General features: G+C 40.1%; 1 pseudogene across 1 annotated transcript; it reads left to right on the top strand.

Annotated features, from left to right (window-relative positions):
• Positions 1-1,111: 1,111 nt before the first annotated feature.
• Positions 1,112-1,795, top strand: LOC122444040 (annotated as a pseudogene). Its single transcript, XR_006270175.1, has one exon. The product of XR_006270175.1 is annotated as a 60S ribosomal protein L14-like (transcript).
• The last annotated feature ends 4,119 nt before the right edge of the window (positions 1,796-5,914 follow it).

The following is a 5,914-nucleotide window of genomic DNA, read 5'->3' as shown; positions in this document are numbered from 1 at the left end:
TAAACAGACAACCTATGGAATGGGAGAAAATATTTGCAAATGATAAGACTGACAAGGGCATAATTTCCAAAATACACAAACAGCTCATATAACTCAGTAATAAAAACCAAACAACCCAGCTGATAAATGGGATAAGACCTAGACATTTCTCCAAAGAAGCCATACAGATGGCCAGCAGTCACATGAAAAGATACCCAACATCGCTAATTATTAGATAAATGCAAGTCAAAACTACAATGAGGAATCACCTCACTCTGGTCAAAATGGCCATCCCTAAAAAGTTTACAAATAATAAATGCTGGAAAAGGTATGGAGAAGAGGGAACACTCCTATCCTGTTGGTGGTAATGTGAATTGGTGCAGCATCACCGACTCGATGGACATGGGTTTGGGTGGACTCCGGGAGTTGGTGATGGACAGGGAGGCCTGGCGTGCTATGGTCCATGGGGTCGCAAAGAGTCGGACATGACTGAGCGACTGGACTGAACTGAACTATGGAAAATGGGCTTCCCTTGTAACTCAGTCAGTAAAGAATCCACCTGCAGTGCAGGAGACCTAGGTTTGATCCCTGGGTCAGGAAGATCCCCTGGAGAAGGAAATGGCAACCCACTCTAGTATTCTTGTCTAGAAAATCCTGTGGGTAGAGGAGCCTGGTGGGCTACAGTCCATGGAGTCGCAAGAGTCAGACACGACTTAGCAACTAAACCACCAATTTGGAAAATAGTATGAAGTTTACTTTAAAAGCTAGAAATAGAGTTACCATGTGATCCAGCAATCCCACTCCCGGGTATATAACCAGAAAAGATGAAAACTCTAATTTGAAAAGACACATGTACCCCAATGTTTATATAAACACTATTTACAATAGCCAATACATAGAAGTAACCTAAGTTTCCATCAACAGATGAATGGATAAAGATGATGTGGTATATACACACAGTGGAATATTATTCAGCCAAAAAAAGAATGAAATAATGCCATTTGCAGCAAAATGGATGGACCTAGAGATTATCACATTAAGATTATCATATCAGAAAGAGAATGACAAATATATGATACTGTCTATATGTGGAATCTAAAATATGATACACTTCTCTCTGAACGCCACCAACATGGTGTTCAGGCGCTTCGTAGAGGTTGGCTGGGTGGCCTACGTCTCCTTTGGGCCTCATGCCTGGAAGCTGGTTGCAATTATAGATGTTATTGATCAGAACAGGGCTTTGGTGGATGGACCTTGCACTCAAGTAAGGAGACAAGGATGTCTTTCAAAATGCATGCAGCTCACTGACTTCATCTTCAAGTTCCCACACAGTGCCCGCCAGATGTAAGTCTGGAAAGCCTGAGAGAAGGCAGATATCAATGCAAAGTGGGCAGCCATAAGGTGGGCCAAGAAGATTGAAGCCAGAGAAAAGAAAGCCAAGATGACAGCTTTTGATCGTTACAAAGTCATGAAGGTAAGGAAAATGAGGAACAGACTAATCAAGATTGAAGTTAAGAAACTTCAAAAGGCAGCTCTCCTGAAAGCTTCTCCCAAGAAAGCCCTTGCTGCTAAGGGGGCAGCTGCAGCAGCTGCTGCCACTGCCAAGGTTCCAGCGAAAAAGATCACCACTGGGGGTAAGAAGGCTCCAGCCCAGAAGGTTCTTGCCCAGAAAGCTGCAGGCCAGAAGGCAACACCTCCTCTTAAAACTCAGAAGGGTCAGAAAGCTCCATCCCAGAAAGCACCTGCTCCAAAGGCATCTGGCAAGAAAGCATGAGTGCATAAGAGGCTATTCAAATCAGAATAAAGGTTCTTTTTGGAAAAAAAAAAAAAAAAGATACAAATGAACTTGCTTACGAAATTGCCATAGACTCGCAGACAAGGGAACAAAGTTAAGATTACCAAAGGCGGGAGGGGGTGGAGGAGGGATAAATTTAGGAGTCTAGGATTAGCAGATACAAACTACTATATATAAAATAAACAAATATTTTGTACTGTACAGTACAGGGTACTGTATTTAATATCTTTTCATAAACCATAATAGAAAAGAATATGAAGACATATAGTATATATACATCTGAATCATTTTGCTGTACAACAGAAACTAACACAACATTATAAATCAACTAGACTTTAAAAAAATAAAAATATTCATGGTGTACATTTTGGAGAATTCTGTGCCTCCTTGCAGTCAAGCATTTTTATGAGACTGGATGACAAGATAGTACTTATATTATTTAATAATTGTATACTGTTTGATTCTCTGTTCTTTCTCCATCTTAAAATGCATTGTACATTTCTTGTACAGCTGGACTTAGAAAAGGCAGAAGAACCAGAGATCAAATTGCCAACATCCATTGGATCCCCCAAAAAGCAAGAGAACTCCATAAAAACATCTACTTCTGTTTCATTGACTACGCTAAAGCCTTTGACTGTGTGGATCACAACAAACTGTGGAAAATTCATAAAGAGATGGGAATAACAAACTACTTTACCTGCCTCCTGAGAAATCTGTATGCAGGTCAAGAAGCAACAGTTAGAACCAGACATGGAGCAATGGACTGGTTCAAAATTGTGAAAGGAGTATGTCAAGGATATATATGGTCACCCTGCTTATTTAACTTATATGCAGAGTACATCATGCAAAATGCCTAGCTGAATGAAGCACAAGCTGGAATCAAGATTGCCTGGAGAAATATCAATACCCTTAGATATGCAGATGACATCACACTTATGGCAGAAAGCAAAGAGGAACTGAAGAGCCTCTTGATGAAAGTGAAAGAGGAGAGTGAAAAAGTTGACTTAAGACTCAACATTCAGAAAACTAAGATCGTGGCATCCGGTCCCATCACTTCAGGCAAATAGATGGGGAAACAATGGAGACAGTGACAGACTTTATTTTTGGGGGGCTCCAAAATCACTGTAGGTGGTGACTGCAGCCGTGGATTTAAAAGACACTTACTCCTTGGAAGAAGAGCCATGACCAACCTAGACAGTATGTTAAAAAGCAGTACGTACTCCTTTGCCAACAAAGGTCCATCTAGTCAAAGCTATGGTATTTCCAGTAGTCATATATGGATGTGAGAGTTGGACTATAAAGAAAGTTGAGCATGGAAGAATTGATGCTTTTGAACTGTGGTGTTGGAGAAAACTCTTAAGAGTCCTTTGGACTGCAAGGAGATCCAACCAGTCCATCCTAAAGGAAATCAGCCCTGAATATTCATTGGAAGGACTGCTGCTAAAGCTGAAGCTCCAATACTTTGGCCACCTGATGCCAAGAACTGACTCATTTGAAACGACCCTGATGATGGGAAACATTAAAGGCAGGAGGAGAAGGGGACGACAGAGGATGAGATGGTTGGATGGCATCATCAACTCGGTGGACATGAGTTTGAGTAAGCTCCGGGAGTTGGTGATGGCAGGGAAACCTGGTGTGCTGTAGTCCATGCGGTTGCAAAGAGTCAGACATGGCTGAGTGACTGAACTGAACTGATATAAACACAGAGAGAGATATAAAGGTATATGTCTTTTAAAATGTATATACAAAGATGAGGAAAGGGGATCAGTGGATTTGGAGCAGGAATTGGAGATGAGGGAGGATAAACTTAATGACCGAATTCTACTCCATGATTTAGATCTTTCCTTGCACCATCTGGTTCAGTGACCTCTGTTTCCATCCTTTGGTCAAAGGATAAATGTCACCAGGATATGTGTATGTTTCCAAAAAATGAAAGTCTGAGAGAAAAGAGAGAGTAGAAAGGGAAGATTGGGAGAAAGAAGCTTGTTATTCAAGGGGAGTTATACTTTCTATCACCTACTCCCATCCTTATACTACAAACCTCTTCATCCTTCCAGGCACACCATTTCTTAGCTGTCCATCTTTATTCACACAGCTTGAAATCCAAGTATTAACTTTTTTCTTGAAATCGAAGAATGAACACTCTCCTCCCCCCACAAGATACTTGAAAATAACCTTAGAAAATAAACTCAATAAAATCACATTACATATTTTAAAATCTCAGAAAACAAATGAAAAAGTATCATACCATTAGAGTGAGATGAAATCTCTTCCAAACTTAATATCTGTTTAAAATAAGAGTATTAAAATATTTAATTTTCAAAATAAAAAGCACATTTAGGGAATCCCCTGGTGGTTCAGTGGTTAGGATTTTGCATTTTCACTGCTGGGGCCCTGGCTTGATCCCTAGTCAGGGCACTAAGATCCTGCAAGCTGTGAAGCAATGGCAGGAGAAAAAGCCAACTTTATGTGAAATCATAATTTGGCCATTCTTTGATACCCATTCTATGCTAGTTGAGCATGATGTATATGACTATAACCTCATATCCTTTCTAACTCCCAGGAGCTTATACTGACATATGACATACTGAATGGAATACTAGAGTGGAGTGGTCTGCATTTAGACTATTATACATTCATTAAGTTGTTTCTCCCTTTCTTTCACAGAGCTTAAGGTAATTATAATTGAATTTGCATATTGAAATTTAATTTTAAATTAGGTTAAAATATTAAAATGAGTCAATAATCTTTAGGCGTGCCTATCTTTATGACTTCCAGAAGTATGTCCAGTCGAAAACCAAAGTAGCTTACAGGTTCATGATTCTGTAGCTCCAGATGGCAGAATCATCTCAGGATGTAAATCCCACTCAAGCCACAGAAATCCTTTCTTTCTTTTGGGACATAAGGACCAAGTGAGGCCTCCCAACTAGTTATACTCTCAGCAAACATTTATCAAATGTATTTCATATTTCACTCACCAGACCTGCATTTAGGGAGCAAGTAGAGTTAAAAATATATATACTTCTCAACATAGAAAAAGGGAAATGTTAAACAAGAAAATTAAATACAGAGGATTAAATAATTAAATACAGGTCCGGTGGGTAGGACTTAGCACTTTCACTGCTGTGGCCTGGGTTCAATCCCTGATCAGGAAACTATCATCTATAAGTGTGTTATGCCCCCCCCCCAAAATTATATATAAAATACAGTATACATATATAATACAATGTGAGGAAATTTCATAGAGGATGTGTAAAGTTCCAGGGGAAGAAGAAAGGAGATTTGACTTAGATTGTCACCAGCAATAAATTATCCATTAATTCATCCATTCATCCATTCCTTCCTCTCTCCCTCGCTCTCCCATCCCAACATTAAACAGATATTCATGGTGTTTAGTTACTATATATAAAACACTATGCTAGATGTCACAAAATGCAAAGAGAATAAAAGCATCTTTCTGAAAGGATTGTTAACTCAGTATAGGAGACAAAACAGGTGAGCAGGTGATGCTCACTTTGTGAGCATTATGAGCAGCTACTCTTTATGGGCCACTTTTTTGTGACAAGGTCATGTGATGCTTTGTCCTGCAGTGAACTTGTGAGGTAGATATTATTATCCCCATTTTACCAACCAGGAAATTGAGGTTTAGAGAGGTTAGTAAATTGCTAGGGTCATGCAGCTGTGAATTATGGAGCTGAAACTCTAACACATTTACTTATAACACAGTCTGTATTCCAAAGACTATATGGATTCTAGAGTGATTTTTTGGGTTTAAATTGCCTTTATCATTTATCAGCTGCATGATTTGGGGCATTTTACTTAGCTTTTCTGAGCCTCAGTTTCCTCACACAAAAATGAGGTTAAAGGGATTAATTTCATAGTCCAGTGGTTAATCTGCCTGCAATGTACAGACCTGGGTTCGATCTCTGCGTTGTGAAGACCCCCTGGAGGAGAGCATGGCAACACGCTCCAGTATTCTTGCCTGGAGAATCCCCATGGACAGAGGAGCCTGGCGGGCTGCATGCAGTCCGTGGGGTCAAAAAGAGTTGGACACGACTGAGCGACTAGGCGACTAATCACCAGTGGTTAGGACTCGGCGCTATCACTGCCGAGAGACCAGGTTCAATCCCTGGTGGGGAA

Source organism: Cervus canadensis, chromosome 6 (assembly GCF_019320065.1).
Source record: "Cervus canadensis isolate Bull #8, Minnesota chromosome 6, ASM1932006v1, whole genome shotgun sequence".
NCBI classification, from domain to species: domain Eukaryota; kingdom Metazoa; phylum Chordata; class Mammalia; order Artiodactyla; family Cervidae; genus Cervus; species Cervus canadensis.
This window is presented reverse-complemented; position numbering and strand designations above follow the sequence as displayed.